Source organism: Solanum stenotomum, chromosome 1, assembly GCF_019186545.1.
Source record: "Solanum stenotomum isolate F172 chromosome 1, ASM1918654v1, whole genome shotgun sequence".
Classification (NCBI taxonomy): Eukaryota; Viridiplantae; Streptophyta; class Magnoliopsida; order Solanales; family Solanaceae; genus Solanum; species Solanum stenotomum.
In genome coordinates, this window is record NC_064282.1 from 57,781,727 (window position 1) to 57,802,769 (window position 21,043).

The window sequence follows — 21,043 nt, forward strand, 5'->3', positions numbered from 1 at the left end:
GACGCAATGGAGGAAAAACCCTCAACAAACCTTCTATAGTAACTGGACAAACCTAAAAAGCTTCTAATATCGGAAGGAGTTAGAGGTCTAGGCCAACTCTTGACCGCATCCGACTTTTAAGGATCTACCTCAATACCCTTGTGCAACACAATATGGCCAAGGAAGGCCACAGACCTCAACCAAAACTCACATTTACTAAACTTCGCATATAATTGGTGGTCTTTAAGGACGTGCAATACAATCCTAAAATGGTCCATGTGTTCACCCTCACTCCTTAAATAGATCAAAATATCACTAATAAACATGATCACAAACATATCAAGGTAGTGCCTAAACACCCTATTCATTAGGTCCATGAATGCCGCCGGGGCATTGGTTAGGCCAAATGACATCACAAGGAATTCATAATGCCCATACCTAGTTCGGAAAGCCGTCTTGGGTATATCACTCCGTTTCACCCTAAGTTGTGGTAGCCCGAACGAAAGTCAATTTTTGAGAAGTAACTAGCCCCATAGAGTTGGTCAAACAAGTCATCGATTCTCGAAAGGGGATATTTATTCTTAACGGTAACTTTGTTCAATTGGCGATAGTCGATGCACATTATAAGGGATCCATCCTTCTTCTTAACAAACAACACTGGAGCACCCCATGAAGATATACTCGGTCAGATAAAGCCCTTGTGTAACAAATCCCTTAGTTGCTCTTTCAACTCTTTCAACTCTGCCGGAGCCATTCTATATGGAGGAATGGAGATAGGTTGCGTATTTGACAAAAGATCAATGCCAAAATCTATTTCCCACTCAGGAGGAATGCTGGGCAAGTCATCGGGAAAGACTTCAGATATTCATTCACCACGAGGATCGACTCTAGAGAAGGGGTTTTAGACTCAACATCCATCACCTTAACAAGATGGTAAATGCACCCTTTGGAGATCATTTTCCTAGCCTTAAGACAAGAAACAAATTGACCTCTAAGGATAGAATTCCACCCTTTCCATTCTAAAATAGACTCATTTGGGAATTGGAATTTAACCACCCGAGTCCTACAATCTATTGAGGCATAGCATGCATGAAACCAATCCACACTGAAAATCACATCAAAATCTAACATGTTTAACTCCACTAAATCCACCAAGGTAACTTTGTGAGACAAGGAAATATGACAACTTCTATAGACTCTTTTTGCCATTACCAAGTCACCAACCGGGGTAGAAACTTAAAAAGGCTCTACTAACACTTCGGGGAGTATTTCAAACTTCATAGCCACAAGAGGTGTAACAAAGGACAAAGTGGCACTGGGATCTAACAAAGCATATACATCAATAGAAAAGACTTGTAACATACCGGTCACCACATCTGAGGAGCTCTCTTGGTCACCTCGGGATTGAAGAACATAAAATCAGTTTTGCTTTTGGGCATTGGAGTTGGAACCGCTTGAAGGAGTTTGCTTGTCCTCTCTCCCCTTAACCTTGAGCATATGACAATCTCTCATCTTGTGGCCACTCTTACCATACCCATAGAACCCATCCGAGCCAAGTAAGGATTTTCCTTCACGTTTTCTACCACATTTTGAACAATTACACCTAGCAACATAAGAACCACCACTATTACCTCCTTGAGGTTTAGGGTTGGAGACCCTATCCTTGTTGACCCTGGGAGTACTAGAGGAGCCTTGGTTGGAGAACCTTTGTCTAAACCTTGGTCGACCTTCCATCGAACCTAGCATTGGAGAAGTTCCCCTCACCGGTTCTAGCTCTTTTCACCTCTCTATTTCTTTTATTGAGTTTTAACTCGTCAATTTGTTGAGCATAAACCATAAGCCTTGAGATATCCATGTCATGAAGGAGCATTGCTATACGACATTCTTCTTGAACCAAATCGGACACACCCATTAAAAACCTACTCATTTCATCTCTCAAATCCACCACTAAAGCCGGAGAATACTTTGATAATTCGATAAACTTTAGAGAATATTCTTGAACACTCATACCTCCTTGACAAAATTTGATAAATTCTTTCGGCTTAGCTTCCCTCTTCTCTCAGGGAAAGAACCTATCAAGGAATGCCTTTTTGAACACCTACCAATCTTGGGACCCACTCCTACCGGCCTATTCCTCTTCCATTGAGTATACCTTAATTGGGATGCACTTTCCAATTGGTAAGTGGCTAGCTCCGCTTCCTCTACCGATGTCACTCCCATGACATCAACTATCTTGTAAACCTCTTCCAAAAATTCTCGAGGATTCTCTCCCTCTTTGGAACCAAGAAACAAATGAGGGTTCATCCTTGAAAAATCTCTCAATCTAGAAGACACGGAATTCATATTAGTGTTCAGAGGAGAAATCACCTCTCTATTGGCTTGAGTTATCACAACTTGAGCCAACAATTGGATAGTAGATTGAAATTACGCATGGGTCACATTTTCAACCACAGGATCAACCAGAGCTTGGTTAACTTGAGGAGCTAGATTACCTTGAGGAACTCCTTCATTCACATTCTCCTCCTCCATCCTTCTAGCATTTTCCCTTCGTGTATTTATTTCTTGAAGACACAACAAAAGGATTAGGAGAGGGACTTTTATAGAGTTAAACTCTAAGGCGCGACTCAAGAGTAATGAAAGAAGTGAAATTTCCTAACATATTATAGCCTCTCACTCATAAATGTGGCGCGCTTCACACTCATGAACAAGACTTTACTAGACGTGGCATATGAGACATCATCCTAGAATCATTTTAAACCTTTTGCTGTGATTGCCAAGTTTGTCATGACCCAAAGGTACCCCCTAGACGTAACATGACACAAAATTCCCCTAAATGCATCATCTAAGCCACTTAGCATATCATCACATAAGTAAAAAACAATAAAGAGAAAAATACAATTAAAGTCTTAAGAAGTTTTCATAAAAGTAAAGCGGAAGTCTATACTTCTCTCATAATGCCATCTATTACAGTAGGAGTCTCAAAATAGGGTCACAGCCTTTAACAACATAGTTGTTAAATGAAAGTACAAGAATGAAACTAGAAAATCGTCATCCGTCCTCGAACCACGAGGACTCACCAATAAGTAAGGAGAATAGTCAATCCAAGCTTCAACCAAGAAGGATATCACCTCAAGAACTGGGACCTAAACTTATAGAGAATGTAGAAGAAATATGGGTTAGTACAAAAATGTACTAAGTATGATAGCCATGCATGAAAACCTTGAAACATGCTAAAAAGGGACATTTTAATTGAAAACTATGCACTTTACCAAGTTTATGAATCATCATGAAAATAAGTGCAAAGGCATAAGAGACAAATATATTCAACATATTAACCATCATACCATAATGGAAACATACCATAACTACCCTCAAAGAATCCTTGTGCAATGTATGAATAAGATACCATACTACTACTCAAACTAAGGAAAGCTTATTGAGTAACTATAGTACGTAACTCATATTCTAGTTTATTTTATCATAGTTAGATTAGCTTTAACCAACATAGACCATGAGAGCTTAATCATGGAATCCGGTGTCTACCCCACACTGAAAAGGGGTTGTCCTACTTGCCTAAGGTAGAACTATACTCTTAGCTTAGGTGGATCCACTTGATAAAGACCTATGTGGGCACATAGTTTATGGGATAAGGAGATTTCTTCTAGAAACCCGGACTCAACTAAGGTAGAAGGTTTCCATCTCATGAGATACCTACTTTGGGAACCCAGACTCAACTAGTGTAGAAGGAACCCAATTAGGAAGCCGGACTCAACTATCGTATAAGCTTCCATCTCATATTCATATCCACTCGTGCTAAGTATTAATTCCCATTGAGTTCACATTAAGTTTTGACTTAAGTTTATAATTATGGAAGAATGTCTTGACACTCTATCCAACAAACTCATGCTAAAGCTCCTAGATTCAATTGGCGAGACTAGCCTTCAAGCCTAAGAATCATTAGATGCGACAAACCTTTCACATAGTATGATATTCATACCTAAGTGTGTACATGAGGATAATCATCCAATCAACACAACAATTAGATTATAATAGATTCACTTTACTCTCAAAGCAATCTAATTGTATACACACAAGTCTCACACACAGAGCTAAGTCTCATGTTTTTTCCCTTCAAGGGATATAGATCACGATCAACCAATCCTATCTAGAATTACTACATTATACATGGATGATAACATGATACACATAACTAAACTACTACAAAGACAATCCCATAATATTTACCTTACTACAATTCACCCACATCACAAAGTCATAAATTAGGGTTATGGGGAATTCATGGATTCATGAGAGATTATATCATAAAACCACCATAAAACAGAAATGCAATCATAATATACGATAAATAAATCATTAAAAACATTTAAAGAAAGAATCCATGACTTGGAGTGAAAACCCTAAGTTTTTGGAGAATCTACTACTTTGGAATTGAAAGTTTGAGGGCTTCATGGATGAAAGCATTTCATGAATCAAGACTACCATACCTTAGGTGAAGAAATCCAACAAAAATCGTCTGAAAAAGCCTCCTTCTTCAACCCTAACTTGATGTTCTTCTTCTTCTTTGGATTTCTAGAGAGAAGATTTTTGGAGAGGATTTGATTTTGATTTGGGGATTTAGGAATATGATTTTAGATGTGTTAATTTAGGTGGGAAAAAAAAAACTTATATAGGTGTTTAAAATAGACTTAAAACGACACCACATAACCACTAATTAAAAAGGAAATCCCCAAAAGACCCCTAGACTTAACTGCCAAAAGGCAGTTTCAGTTGTGACCTACGACCCAGGACCCAGGTCCGTGAGTGGACTCACGTGGCGTCCTGCAGGTTTGTGGTCCACTGATCTGCAACTTGTTTTTGGGGGTTTGACCGATGACACCCACCTACGGGGCGTGTATGTGGGTCATTGCCCAGGCAACCTTCTAGGCCTTTTCCTCAAGGACCCATGGTTGGTCCTTGGGGTTTAGGCCTTGACATTTTGACTCTAAAGCATGAAATTTTAAGGTATGGGATGGTACGTTCAAGGCTCTAACCCTAACGTCAAGCTCTAGCTTATCCTACTAGTTTTATGTTAGACACTTGTTTAGTGGATCATTTTCCGAAATGTTACAGAGGGTGGTAACTGTTCAATGCAAAAAAGAAATGTTAGGACACACTAGTATCACAATGCGAATTGCCATCATATTTAATGTTGGTAAAGACTGTACTCACAAATTTTTTTTTGCCTCAAATCTTTATGATTCTTAACCTTTAAAATGTAAAAGCAAATAACAATTTTTCTTTCCTTCCAAAAGAAATAGATGATCGAAAAAGTAAACAAGTTGCACTCCAATTTATCAAATGTAACTCTATGATGTTGTCTCATTAAGAAAAATATGTTGAAACATCTCAAACATCACTTATAGCTATGCATATCAAATAAACACCAAAATCATACATAATTTGGAGCTAAAATATTAGGTAGAGGGGGAAGAATAGATATTAAAAGAACATAATGGCACATAACGATTATTATCTCAAGCTTTAGGAAAATTTTCTTTAGTAATTAATATGGCATAAAATTGTATAGATGTGCATAGTGAATGCAGAAAGGGGCCTATAGGTTCAATCCATTGAATTCATGTCTTCAAGAGAAACAGTAGCTTCACCCCACGGAAACACATAAGTGTTAGTCACAAAACACTACCTTTCTACCAACTCAAAAATCAAATTTTGATCCGTCTGGACTCTATACACTAAACTCTTGCAATCTCCGTAAATTCTACAACTTTCCATACATGGTGATGGATAGCCTCCATCGTTTCAGCCTATTCTTTCCATTTCATTTGTTGATCCCTCCATCAATTGCAACCATGAAAGGAGACTTTAAATGAAATGGAAAGAATGGGTTGAAACAATGGAGGCTATCGATCACCCTGCATGGAAAGCTACAGGAATTTACGGAGCTGTCAAGAGTTTAGTGTATAGAGTCTAGACGGATCAATATTTGTTTTTTGGGTGGTTGAAAGGTGGTGTTCTGATAGTTAACACTTTTGTGTTTCCGTGGGGTGAAGCTATTGTTACTCATGAAAACATGTATTTAATGGATTGAACCGATTTTTATCCAAGACAATTGAAAATAACAAAATTTCAAACGGACCATGCATAGAGATACATTGGGCTCCCTCCACCTAAAGGAACATACCTTAGGAGGTTGGACTTCACAAACATCAAGAGCACCACAACATCAACCAAAAAGAAGGCTTGGATAGTGATTTAAACACAAAATATAGTAATATCAATTCCCAAACCAAATAAATCCTCACAGAGAGTTTTCCCACAGAGCGCTTCTAAATTGAACAACTCGAAATGCTGGAAAACAATTGAAACCAACAAACCCAACCAGAAATAGATATACAAAAAATCAAAGCAGACCTTGGTACCAAATATTGAAGCAACATAGACAAATAGGGACTGGAGCAGCAGTGGATCCAACACAACAAGAGGAAGAGTTAATAGAGTAAACTGATGTTGCAATGAAAAAATTGTAGATCTGGACAGATGCCAGATAAAATAGTGAAACAATTGAAATCGAGTCTACAAAATAAAAAAAATGTTTGAAAGATTTTCGCACTTTGCCGAAGGTAAGGGAAACTGGTAACTCATGGATGAGTGACCCAAAGCACAAAAAAAAGAAGAAAAGAAACGGAACCTTAACTTAGCTATGATACCATGTCATCCATAAGGTATGAAGAATAATTTATATATTACGCAAAGAGAACAAGGATATAAATACATGAAGAGAACAAACTAACTATGCTGACCAAATATTCAAATCCCTAAGATTCAACTGTTTTATCTATATCATTCATATTCAGTTTTGTAACACTAATAATACAGAGAAATAAGTCAGGGTGGGAGTACCTGGTAGAAACTAGCCGTGTGGAAAGAAGTGAAAATGCAATAAAATTTGGGAGGCAATAGAAACTTTTCTGATATGACAGAAGATTCCATAAACATTTACATCACCATGCGAAGTTTGTCAATAGAAATTCATACATATTTGGAACAACAATTTGATTGCCATATACGGGATTTAAGAATCTCACATTTCTACATATAAATTATACAAGATAGGGGAGGCAAGCGCAAAGGATGAGAGAATATTACCCGTGACTCTGAGTGTTAGATACTTGTTTAGATTGGCGAGATTGACTGAAGGGTAGAAGGATCCCATCAAGTGAACTTTTTAATCTGATATCTGCCCCAGGCTGCACTATAAATTTTCAAATGATGATTTTATCAACAAGCCATATGCAAAAAACATATGACTACAACCAGACGTGCCAATTGAATGCAATTTTGCTGAAAAACTTTATGTGTGGCTTCTTTCTGTTTCTTCAGTATTTTCTCATCTAAAGATGCACATATTTTTGTTGTCTTTGAATTGTGCAATTTCTCAAAACTCTTTCCATGCCATAAGTAGCAAACACCAATTTCTGAAATGGACAAAACACCAAAACTCGCATCATTTTCATCTCAAAATTTAATGTTGTAATAATCCAAAAAGACAGCCGGGTGATCCATTGCAAGCAAGCAGTGTGCTGATTTCTTTTCGCTACCATCTAACTTCCAAACTGCTACATGTCGGTCACCAACAACAGAAGAAAGAACATGTCTCCAATCTTTAGAGAAAACCATACATGAACACCTCCCTAATAAAAAAGGAGAAAAGAAATAAGATGACTCACAACTCAGAAGAATGGGTAAATAGAAGTGTTCTGCAGTTATGTTGACTTCACTCAATCAGGAAGTAAATGCATGAAAAAGGAAAGCATACAAAAATAGAACAGAAGATGTGTACCACTCCTATGTGCTTGGACTCTTAAAAATGTTGACAGGTGCGTTTTAGATCTTCCAGAAGTAGTGCATCATTGGAGGATCCTACACAGGTGTGGCAACTTTTTGGAGAGTCCAAGCAACATAGTAACACTCACAGGGTGGCCTGAAAACTTTTTGAGCTTTTTGTCATCCAAGCAAGAGAAAATCTTCAAGTGAGAAGTTGTTGCTGCTAATACTTTCCCGTCTGGCTAGACAGAAACCCTCAAGAGGAACAAGTTTCAGCAGAAACAAATTAAGCATAGAATGTCGGTTGCTACAAAGAGAAAACCACTATAGGAATGCTAACACAAGGTAAAGGGTGAAGAGGACACAAATGGAGCAATGAGATGTATTCAGAACATATAGTGATAAAATATGACATGATAAGAATCTTGCTAACTCTTAGCAAAGGGGATCTGGTATCATTATTGGGATTACCCATTTTGCATTACAGAAACTACATAAGGGGTCAAAGATGTCAATCGTTCAGTTGCTAATCCAGATTGACTAAATGCAAGATTCTCAAAATGTAGTCATCATCAAAGACAATGAACATGTATAGATACAAACCTGATGAAATGGATAAATATGATATTTCTTAAGTGGAAGCTTTAAACTTGTGCAGTAAGTTCCCCGACATGGAATCAATTTTACAAACCAGTCCATCAATACCAACCGTTTAAATGAATGAACCATGTGAAGAATGAGATGGCATTCCCTTCAAGCGCATGTGCAAGCTCAAGTGTAGTAAGTTCAACAATCTTGATTGTTCTACGAAGTCTGTGGAGGTGATAATTCAACAAATTTGCGTGGAGCTAACCCATAATCCATACATTTTTCGGAAATGCAAGTAGAGGTACATGAAACCAAAATTTCAGGAACAACATCAGCTCGATTGGAGGAACCACCCAAATTTCTCATGGGGTGGATACCAAACCAAAACCAATACAGGCCACAGGGCCAAAAGAAACACTATCAGCAGAATCAGGGTACTATCATTCAGGGGTCAGATTGTCGGAGCGCAGAATTGCAGCCCAAAGTGTGTTGAATTCTCGCCCAACAATGGCAGAAAATCACAACAATATAGAGCCCAAATATAAGATGAAGTCATGAATCATGTGGGCTTTGGGTGCAAATTTGCCATTTTTCTCCTTATTCATGTTATCTAATTTTAGGAAGAAGTTTGATAATTTTTTTTATATATCTTTCCTAGTTTAAAAATTTTCTATTTAAAAGAAGGATTTGAATCTCATGCTATTTGAAATAGGTTTCTCCTATATGTAGGGGTGGATTTTGTTATATTCAAATGACTTGATTAATATTATTTGAGAGGTTTCTCTCCTTTACTCTTTTGTGTATGGTGATTATGAGTTTATCTTACAACATTATAAGAAATGATTCTTTAAAGGTAAGTTAAATTCTTAACTCTATATCTTTGTTTCTATTAAAGTAATTAAAGAAGGTAATTGATCTTATATTAATCGTTGTATCTAATTTCTTCGAAATAGGGGTCTACATCACTTTTGATCTAAGTTCTTGAATTGACTTTATTAGTATCATAATTAGTTTTAGTTCTCTAATTTTGAATACTAAGATAATTCAAGTTCTTAGCACTTCATTTCGAAATTTGAGAATTTTATTCTTGAATTTTACATATCTTTCAATTCTTATCTTTAATCTTTGTATTTTCCCTTTTACATTTTTTTTTTGTTTATTCAAGTAATCCGATTTTTATAATTGAACCCTAGGGTTTCTCTATAAATATTCACCTAGTCATTTATAATATGGGTTCCACAATTCCTGATTAACACTCAATACTTACACTTTTTCATAAGCTTAAACAATAAAGCTTTTCGTTCTCAAGTTTACTTGAGCTACTTTGTTCCCAAGCAACAACACAAGCTCATAATCTAGATTCTATGTTCAACTATTTATTATTGTTCTTGCACTCATTTATCGTTCTGTTGTTGTCAACTATTTTATTATAAGGTCAATTTTATCCGTATGCCTTTAAACCACCCTTAGAAATTCAATTGTCCCATTTTACAGTAAACAACATCATACAAAATGATAAAAGAAGAACTAAAAGGCACAACATATACATGCATGAAGCAAAGTTCATAACTTTCCTTCCCAAAATTCTAAGTTGTTAGGTGTAAACTAAATTTATGATAACTTCTCCTCTCGCCGTCCTCTCTCACACTCGAGGTAATGCTGATAGATACGGTTTTTGTTTGACACTTTTCCCTCATCAAGAGTCAATTTCACTAACTTTTGGAGGTAAATCTGACAACAATAATTTTTTTTTCTAAAAAGTAAAAGTTGAATAGACGGAAACTATACAAAAAGTATAATTCCCTACAATTATTCATGTACGAAAAAATGGTGAAACAAATTAATTAATATGAGTGAAAATTTACTTGAGGGAAAATTATTACCTTGACACGGCCATCACCGGAGCTGATAGCAAAGAATTCCAAAGATGGACTGAAACAAGTCAAGATGTCCCTAATATTGGATGTTCTCATTGTTGAAGTGAATCTTAGCTAAAGAACTTTGGCTTGTGGTGGCATGTTGGATGGTGGAAAACGAGGGTGGCCGGTGAAAGAGAAATAGCAAAGTTTTATACTTGCGCGCTGAAATAATGTGGCTTCAAATTTTTATATTTATATTTTGGTTTGTGTGTGTGGTTGGGGAGGGCCGGAGGGGTTGTGTTTTATTTATGTACCTAACTCTTGTTTAGTCATGGATTTCAAAGTTGAAATTTGAAATTTGAGTTTTTCAAATTGAGGTTTTGGGAACGAAAGTTTCAAAAATTCTAACTCTGTTTTAACTAATTTTTGGGAACTTGAAAATATTTGAAGATCAAAGTTGATGGTCAAACTTATATTTGTAGATGAATTTTCAAAACTTACTAACAAAATTTTACGGAAATACTATATCATAGGATAGAGGAGGTGATCTTATTTATGCTGTGGCCAAGAACATAGGATAGCTACAAATATGGAGGCAAAGGTGAGAGCAGTCTGGGAAGCTCTATGATTTTGCATTAGGAAAAATATGAATCATGTTCATCTCGAAACTGATTCCCTAGTATTGAAAAACATGATCACTAGGAGTCGGAAAATACCTTCTGAGTTAGCAGAAATGATGGAGGAAATACATGACATGGTGGGGAAAATAAGAGTACAAGTTTCACATATTTTTGGAGAAGAAAACCAATTGGCAGACTACATAGAAGACATTGTCAGCTGCGAAGAAGGAGCAAGAACTCAACATGGAAAGAATGAGGCATACCTTTGAGAGCTGATATTTCTAGCATTCATCACAAGTTGGACATGAAAGATGTTTATCACCCAAAGAAAGAGGAACATCAAGTTGGAGCTAAAGGGGAACAACGATAAACATTGGGAAAAAGGCGAGCTGAGAAAGAGGAGAGGAAGAGAAAGAAAGGAGAAAATGATAGATCATTTAGGAAACCCTCGTGTTAGGGTAGCGTCTTTATCCACTTGATTTTGCCAATTTGGGCCGATCAGGTTGAACCCTTTGTTAATGATGTTTGGCCGAATTATTTAATTAATAAGATGGACCTTGAGTCCAAATTTAAATTAAAAAAAGACACAACAAGAAATCTGATGCTTAGCCACGAAATGTTTAGCTACGATAAGAAAATTTGTCACCAATTATATACCTTTTGTGACTAATTGTCTTTCAATCAAAATAAGCAACCACCGCAAGTTCAAAAACAAGGTGTTGGATATAGTATAGACTACAGACACAAAAGAACAGCGTGCCAACAAAACCAAGTGATCACAAAGTTTGGGCCAATGTTAAGTGATACCTTTTCTCACATTGGACTTAATTTCAGTCTTGACATCAACGTGATCAAGAAGCTTATGCAAGGGAAGTGAAGCCCCCTGAACAATTTGCACGATCGAGGGTGGTAACTGTTCAATGCAAAAAAGAAATGTTAGGAAACACTAGTATCATAATGCAAATTGCCATCATATTTAATGATGGTATATACTATCTTCACATAAATTTTTCTTGCGTCAAATCTTTATGATTCTTAACCTTTAAAATGTTAAAGCAAATATCAATGTTTCCTTCCTTCCAAAAGAAATAAATGATCGAAAAAGCAAACAAGTTGCAGTCCAATTTATCAAATGTAACTCCATGACGTTGTCTCAGTAAGAAAAAAATGTTGAAACATCTCAAACTTCACTTATAGCTATTCATATCAAATAAACACCAAAATCATACATAATTTGGAGCTGAAAGATTACTCAAAGGGGGAAGAATAGATATTAAAAGAACATAATGGCATAGGACGACTATTATCTCAAGCTTTAGGACAATTTTTCTTTAGTAATTAATATGGCATAAAATTGTATAGATGTGCATAGTGAATGTAGAAAGGGACCTATAGGTTCAATCCATTGAATTGATGTCGTCAAGAGTAACAATAGCTTCACCCTACGGTAATACAAAAGTGTTAGTCTTAGAACACCACCTTTCTACCAACCCAAAAATCAAATTTCAGTCCATCTGGACTCTATATACTGAACTCTTGAGAGCTCCGTAAATTCTGCAGCTTTCCATACAGGGTGATGGATAGTCTCCATCGTTTCAGCCCATTCTTTCCATTTCATTTGTTGATCCCTCCATCAATTGCAACCATGAAAGGATACTTTAATTGAAATGGAAAGAATGGGTTGAAACAATGGAGGCTATCGATCACCCTGCATGGAAAGCTACAGGAATTTACGGAGCTGTCAAGAGTTTAGTGTATAGAGTCCAGATGGATCAATATTTGTTTTTTGGGGTGGTAGAAAGGTGGTGTTCTGATAGTTAACACTTTTGTGTTTCCGTGGGGTGAAGCTATTGTTACTCATGAAAACATGTATTTAATGGATTGAACCGATTTTTATCCAAGACAATTGAAAATAACAAAATTTCAAACGGACCATGCATAGAGATACATTGGGCTCCCTCCACCTAAAGGAACATACCTTAGGAGGTTGGACTTCACAAACATCAAGAGCACCACAACATCAACCAAAACCAGGCTTGAATAGTGATTTAAACACAAAATATAGTAATATCAATTCCCAAACCAAATAAACCCTCACAGAGAGCTTTTGCACAGAGCGCTTCTAAAATAAACAACTCCAAACAATGGAAAACAATTGAAACCAGCAAACCCAATCAGAAATAGATAAACAAAAAATCATAGTAGACCTTGGTACCAAATATTGAAGAAATATAGACAAATAGGGTCTGGAACAATAGTGTATCCACCATATCAACAGGAAGAGTGAATAGAGTAAACTGATAGTGCAATTAAAAAATTGCAGATCTGCATAAATATCGAATAAGACAACAAAACAATCGAAATCCAGTCTACCAAAGAAAAATAATATCTGAAAGATCTTCGCCCTTTGCCAAAGGTGAGGGAAACTAGTATCTCATGGATGAGTGACCCAAAGCAGAGAAAAAAAAAGAAGAAACGAAACCTTAACTTGGCTATGATACCATGTCATTCATAAGGTATGGAGAATAATGTGTATTTTACTCAAAGAGAACAATGATATAAATACATGAAGAGAACAAACTAACTATGATGACTAAATATTCAAATCCCTAAAATTCAGCTGTATTATCTATATCATCTATGCTGAGGCCAAGAACATGGGGATAGCTACAAATATGGAGGCAGAGGTGAGATAAGGGAAGCTCTACGATTTTTCATCAAGAAAAATATGAATCATGTTCATCTGGAAACTGATTCCCTAGTATTGAAAAGCATCATCACTAGGAGTTGGAAAATACCTTGTGAGGTAGCAGAAATGATGGAGGAAATACATGACATGGTGGGGAAAATCAGAGTACATGTTTCACATATTTTTAGAGAAGCAAACCAATTGGCAGACTACATAGCAAATTCAACAATAAATAAAGATGAAATAAAGACATTTCAAAATTTCATTCAGTTACCAAGTTTGGGAAGAAGGATTCTTAACATAGATAAACAACATATCCATTTAGTTCGCATCAAGAAATGGACCAACAAAAAGCGAGAGTATAGAGGCCAAATCTGATTTCAAAACAAACTTCCAACAAAAAGATGAAGCGAGGGAGCTACAAGATCTTCTTCTATTCTGCTTCATCTGTAAAATAGAGAGAATCAAAATAGGAAAAGAAGCAACAAGGAAGATGGTAATAGCGGGTCACTTACATAGATTTGCATAGAGGAAGCACAAGGCGCATACTCTCTTTCAAGTTCTTCAAAAACTCAGGATTTCTAGCCAAACACCACACATACAAAGAAGACAATGTTAGCTGCGAAGAAGGAGCAAGAACGAAAGAACTAGGCATACCTTTAAGAGATGATATTTCCAGTATCCATGATAAGTCAGGCATGAAGGATGTTTATCACCCAAAGAAGGAGGAACATCAAGTCAGAGCAAGGGGACAACGATAAACATTAGGAAAGAGGCGAGCTGAGAAAGACGAGAGGAAGAGAATGAAAGGAGAAAAGGATGGCTCATTTAGGAAACCCTAGTTTAGGGTACATAGTGTCTTTATCCACTTGGTTTTGCCAATTTGGGCCGATCAGGTTGAACCTTTTGTTAATGATGTTTGGCCCAGTTATTTAATTTGTATGATGGATCTTGAGTCCAAATTAAAATTTTTTTTTTAAAAAGAAATTCTCCAACACTTGAGGCATGTCAAAAATACTATCTTTAAAGATATTTCATTTGATTGTGTCCTTGTATTGGACCAGCTCTTCTTATATATACAAAAGTCAAAATCTAACAAAACATCAAGTAGGAAAGAGAAAATTCAGCATGCTAGAGCATATGCGGAATTAATATTTTTATATCTTCTCTTTTTATCCCCAAAGAGAGAATAAAATATGCATATATAGGTGTGAAAAAACTCAAAATGATCACAATGGGAGTAAATGAGATAGGTAATGATGGGAAAATATTACAAATATCAATTGCCACATTAATATTTGAATCAGAAGTAATGACCAATATTTAATGGATAAATATTAACAATTAGCTATTAAGGCTATAAAGTCAATGGTGTTGTAAAATGAGAGCAAAATACAATAATACTAAACAAGAAATGGAAGACAAATGCTAATGAGAAGTATAGAGTAGAGAGTATTCTTTTATCTCTTTTTGTTGTCTTTCTTAAGGGTGAAAGAATACCCTTTTATAGGATGTAAAAATCATCCGTTTACAACCTTAAACCAAAATACGTTAGTAATCTTTAAGGCATACATTAAATTAATACATTACGTTAGGTTGTTGATGAAAAGAAACATCCATAATTAAATGGATTTGTAACACTCCCCCTTGGATGTTTATAGATAATGTTCATAGATAATGTGCCTCGTTAAAACCTTACTAGGAAAAGCCAATGGGAAAAAGCCTAGTGAAAGAAAAAGAGTACACATATCTTGTAATATGCCTTGAGTGCTGCCTCATCAAAAACCTTATCAGAAAACTCAGTGAGACAAAACCTTGGTTAAGGGAAAAAAAGTACAACACATATTTTACTCCCCCTGATGAAAACTTTATTTGATATCTTGGAGATGACGCATTCCAATCTTATATCTTAACTTCTCAAATGTTGATGTTGGCAATGCCTTAGTGGATAAATCTGCAAGATTATCACTCGAATGAATCTGTTGAACATTTATCTCACCATTTTGTTGAAGATCATATGTGTAAAAGAACTTAGGTGAAATATGCTTTGTTCGGTCTCTTTTGATATATCCTCCCTTTAATTGAGCTATGCAAGTAGCATTTTCTTCATACAATATTTTTGGAATCTTTGTTTACACAGAAAGGCAACATAATTGCAAAGTGTGTTGAGTCAATGATCTCAACCATACACACTCTCGATTGGCTTCATGAATGGCTATTATCTCTGCATGATTTGAAAAAGTAGAAACTATTGTTTGCTTCATCGAATGCCATGATATAATTGTAACTCCATATGTGAATAAATAGCCTGTCTGAGATCGAACTTTATGTGGGTCAGACAAATATCCTACATCTGTATAACCAGTCAATTGTGACTTGGATGCATTAGAATACAACAATCCCATATTAATTGTTCCTTGAAGATATCCGAATATATGCTTAATACCTTTCCAATGTCTTCTTGTTGGACATGAGTTGAATCTTGCCAATAAACTTACTACGAAGCAAATATCTGGTCGGGTATTATTGGCAAGGTACATTAGTGGCCCATTGGCACTGAGATATGGTGTTTCATCACCAAGAAGCTCTTCATCCTTTTCTTGAGGTCGAAATAGATCTTTATTTATTTCAAGAGATCTCACAATCATCGGGGTACTTAATAGGTGTGATTTATCCATGTAAAATTGCTTCAAAACCTTTTCAGTATATGTTGATTGATTGATAAATATTCCATTTGTCAAATGTTCAATCTGAAGGGCAAGACAAAATTTTGTCTTACCAAGATCTTTCATTTCAAATTCTTTCTTCAAACACTCAACAACATTTGAAAGCTCTTTGAGAGTTCCAATGATGTTCAAGTCATCAACATAAACGTATATTATTACAAATTCAGATTTTGACCTTCGTATAAAATACAAGGACAAAGAGGGTCATTCTTATACCCTTCTTTTAGCAAGTATTCGCTAAGACGATTATACAACATTCACCCTGATTGTTTCAATCAATATAAGGATTTCTGAAGCTTTATTGAATAACTTTCTTTTGAATTTTTATATGCTTCAGGCACTCTGAGTGCTTCAAGGATTTTCATAAAAATATTTTGTCTAGTGAGCCATATAAATAGGTTGTAACAACGTCCATTAGATGCATTTCAAGCTTTTCATGGACTGTCATATTTACTAGGTACCTAAAGGTAATTGCATCTACCACAGGAGAATACATCTCCACATAATCAATGTCAGGCCTTTGCGAAAATCCTTGTGCCACAAGTTGTGCTTTATATCTTACGACTTTACCATTTTCATTGCGTTTTCACACAAAAACCCATTTGTGTCCCACTGGCTTGACACCTTAAGGTGTTCGGACTATTGGTCCAAATATTTCACGTTTTTCGAGTGAAGCCAATTCTGTTTGAATTGCTTCCTTCCATTTTGACCAATCATTTCTCTGTCTACATTCAATGACAGATCTTGGTTCTAAATACTCATCTTGTTGCATTATTTCAGCTGCAACATTATAGGCAAACATATTGTCCACCACAATATTATTTTGATTCCACATTTTTTTCTCGTCGAGACATAATTTATAGAGATTTCCTCATTCTCATTATTTTTAGGTACATGGACCTTCTCTGTGGTGTCATCATTTATTATGTCTCGGAGCTTTTCATGAGCAATTACCTCCATATTATGATCATCTTGATCATTTATTCCTTTCCTTTTCTGAGGATTTTTATCCTTGGAACCAATTGGTCTACCACGTTTTAAGCGTGGTCCATACTCATTTGCCTTAACATTTTGTCCTATCGGGACATCAACTCGAACTCGAGCATTAGCAGCTGGGATATATGATTTAGTAACCCGTGGAAGGTTAGTAAGTGCATTCGACAGTTGATTTGCAATATTCTGCAAATAAATTATCTTTTGAACTTCTTGCTCACATTGATTTGTTCGAGGATCTAAATGAGATAGTGAAAGTGAATTCCAATTTATTTCATTTCCCAACTGCTTTTGTTCGCCCCCTAATGTTGGGTATATTGATTCATCAAAATGACAATCAACAAACCTTGCCGTAAATAAATCTCTAGTTCTAGGTTCCAAATATTTTATACTAGAACGAGATTCAAACCCAACATATATTCCCAACCTTCTTTGGGGACCCATCTTTGTGCATTGTGGTGGAGCAATTAGAACATATACCGCACAACGAAAGATTTTAAGATGGGAAATGTTTGGCTCCTGACCAAAAACTTATTGCAATGGGGAGATGTAATGATAACTGGTTGGCCTTATGCGCACGAGTGTCGCTGCATGCAAAATAGCATGCCCCAAACTGTAACAGGCAACTTTGTCCTCATCAATAATGATCAAGCTATCAATTGAAGATGTTTAATCAATGACTCTACTAAACCATTTTGAGTATGAACATGTGCAACGGGATGTTCAAATGTTATTCCAGTGGACAAACAATAATCATTAAATGCCTGAGATGTACACTTACCAGCATTATGAGGACGAATTGTTTTTATTGCATAATCTAGAAATTGTGCTTTTAACCTTGTTATTTGAGCCAACAACCTCGCAAAATCCATATTGCGAGTTGAAAATAAGCACACATGTGTGTAACATCTCGCTATTTGAAAGAACTAGAATTAGAAAGAGTCATTTTTGGAAAGAATGAAAACTCTGGAAAATTGGTTAAGTTATGTTAAGTTTGAGTTTTGGGTAAAATTCAAATGATCATAACTCCTACATCAAGATGCGTTATGTGTGCTTCCAGATACCGTAGAAATGATCCTGGAATTATCTTTCCAACGTCGCTGAGTTTGCTCAATTCCGAGTTTGTATGAATGAGATATGTCCATTTGAAGTTGGGTTGTCTAGGTAAGGAAAGTCAAAACCGGATTTTAGAAGGGCATTATGGTCTTTTTCATACCCTATTATTTTAATTTCGTTTTTGGTAATTAAGTTGGGTTCTAAACTGATTTGGTTCAGTTTATGCTTTTCAAAAAGAGTTAGGGTCTTGAGAGAAGAGAAGGAAGAGGAGAAAAGAGGAAAAGAAGCAAGGACCCGTCGATTTCTTGGAGATTTTCGTGTGAATTTCGCCAAGGTTTAATCCCTACAAGGTATGTGAGATCACATAGAGTTGGATTAGTTCACCCACACACCAAATATGAATTTATTTCAGCGAATTTGTGCTCTTGAAAGTATAGTTCTCGATGGATTTTGTTTGAAATTGTTCAAAGTTCTTGTTGTTGGGATTGTGGAGTAGTTCTTGAGTTTGATTCATGAGATTTAGGTGTTGTTAGTATTATATTTTCACATATTTTGATTGTGTAGTCTAATCTAAGTGTTTGGGGAAAGAGCCAAGTTGATCTAGAGGGTTTAGAGTTGAAAAACGAGCAAGAAAAGTTGAAATCCAGTTGGGCAGGGGCGTGCGGCGCCACCCCAGCCAGAACCCCCCATCAGGGTTTTTGAAATTTGGGCTCTGGGGAGCCGCGCTAGCTAGACCACCCCAGCCCTGTTTTTGAAGTTTGCCCTCTGGCGCACCACGTTGCTTAGAGCGCCAGGGACGCCAGATTTTCCACCCTTTCTCATTTCTTTCCATCCTAGTTCCTTAGCAACATACCTACATTTTCTAGTTGATTTCTACACTCTAAGGTACGCCTAAAAATCATGAAATCATCCATAAGTATGAGATCATGAACCTTGAATCCATAATTTAAGTCAAGGAAAGTTAAGAGTCAAGTCAAGAGAGGTTCATAGAGTTTTCCAAAAAGTCTTTCACAAACGTTTTAACTTTGTTTTAATACATAAACTTTGAGTTGAGTAAAGAGTAAGAGTAAAGTTCATTTCTTTAAATATTATACGGAGCTAAGTATTCCCAAGAGTTAAAATGTTTTCACATTTGAGCAAGAAAGGGAACAACGATTTCCAAGAGAGCCTTTGAACTAGTTTTTGAGTAATTATCCCAAATCACAAAAATAGTTTTGTTTTTAAAACATATGAGCTGAGTATATTTTGGGAGTTGTATTGAGCACCGATATGGGGAAGCAAGTTTATAATAACTCAAGTCTTCATAAATTATGTAGCCATCATGGGTAGAAATGATCATACTTTTTAGATGATTCCTTAGTGCTTTTTAACATACACTAGTAGATCCACTTAGTTTAGGCATTCTATATGACGACAAAGTATATGACAGTTCTGGCAGCGTGGGCGAGACATTGTATCATCACTTAGGCTCATAGTGGTGGTTGTCGGTTAGAGAAACTCCCATAATATTGTATTACTTTATATGTGACCTGGGTTGGTATTGCATTTCTTTAACAAATTGAGCTGCTACCTACTGTTTTAAATGCTTTGTATAAACTGCACCCTTGTTGTTGTTTTTACTTTGCATTTGAGTTGAGTATTCATGAGTTGAGTAAAGCCAAGGTAAGTGCTCCTTTCAGATTCTTTTCAAACTTATGTAATGTTTAGTTTTCCCCTCGCATACTCGTACATTCAATGTACTAACGCCATTTGGACTGCATCATTTTATGATGCAGACACAGGTAATCAGGATCAACATCCAGCGCTTCGTTGATCCAGTTGAGCACTCAAAGTCAGTTGGTGAGCCTCTTTGCTATCCGAAGGACCCCTTTTTATCATTGGTTTTAGTATTTTAGATGTTAGGATGATCGGGGGTCTTGTCCCGACATCGTTTTCATAGACGAGTAGTTACAATTCTTTAGTCTTGTATTTCAGATGTTTTGTTATTAGACTTGAGTAGCCATTTTGGCTAGTTTTAATGTTTCCTTGAAGACATTCTAAGTTTATTTCATAAGTTTCCTTATTTGAGACTATTTCTTATGTTTAAGTCTTCTGCTGAGTAAGTAAGCCAAGCCAAGGGTTCGCTTGGGGTCAACGATGGTTCTCGAGTTTCAGCTCTTCCCAGGGTGTAAGCTTGGGGTGTGACAAACTTGGTATCTGAAGATAGAGTTCAAGAGTCCTAGGGAGTCTATGAAGCCGTGTCTATAGAGTCCTAGTTATCGGTGTGAAGCTCACCACATCTATAATTAAGAAGCTACAACATTTAGGAATCTCCTTCACTTTTTTCATACTCATTCGTGCGATAAAATTCATCTCTATAAAGTCTCTCTCTAACTCGTGCTTGTGCGTGTATTTCAGTTGATCACGCCTCCACGAAGAGTTATCCGAGGTCATCCTGCTAGGAGTAACGTTGAGGGGCAAGGGGTACCTAATGCACTAGAAGTGTAACCCCAAGGAGAGGTCACAAATGCTGAATTTGGGAAGCAATCTGAATGCTAAGTCAAGTTGTGACCAACCAAACTGGGCAACAGAGAGGGGCTAGATAGGAGGAAGTTGATACTTCGAGGATCCGCGAGTTCTTGAGAATGAATCCTCCAAGCTTCATTGGTTCTAGCACAACTGAGGATCCGAAAAATTTCGTTGAGGAAC

General features: G+C 36.4%; 1 pseudogene; it reads right to left on the minus strand.

Annotated features, from left to right (window-relative positions):
- LOC125854763 (uncharacterized) overlaps positions 1 to 21,043 on the minus strand; it is a 153,476-nt pseudogene that overhangs the window by 4,647 nt on the left and 127,786 nt on the right.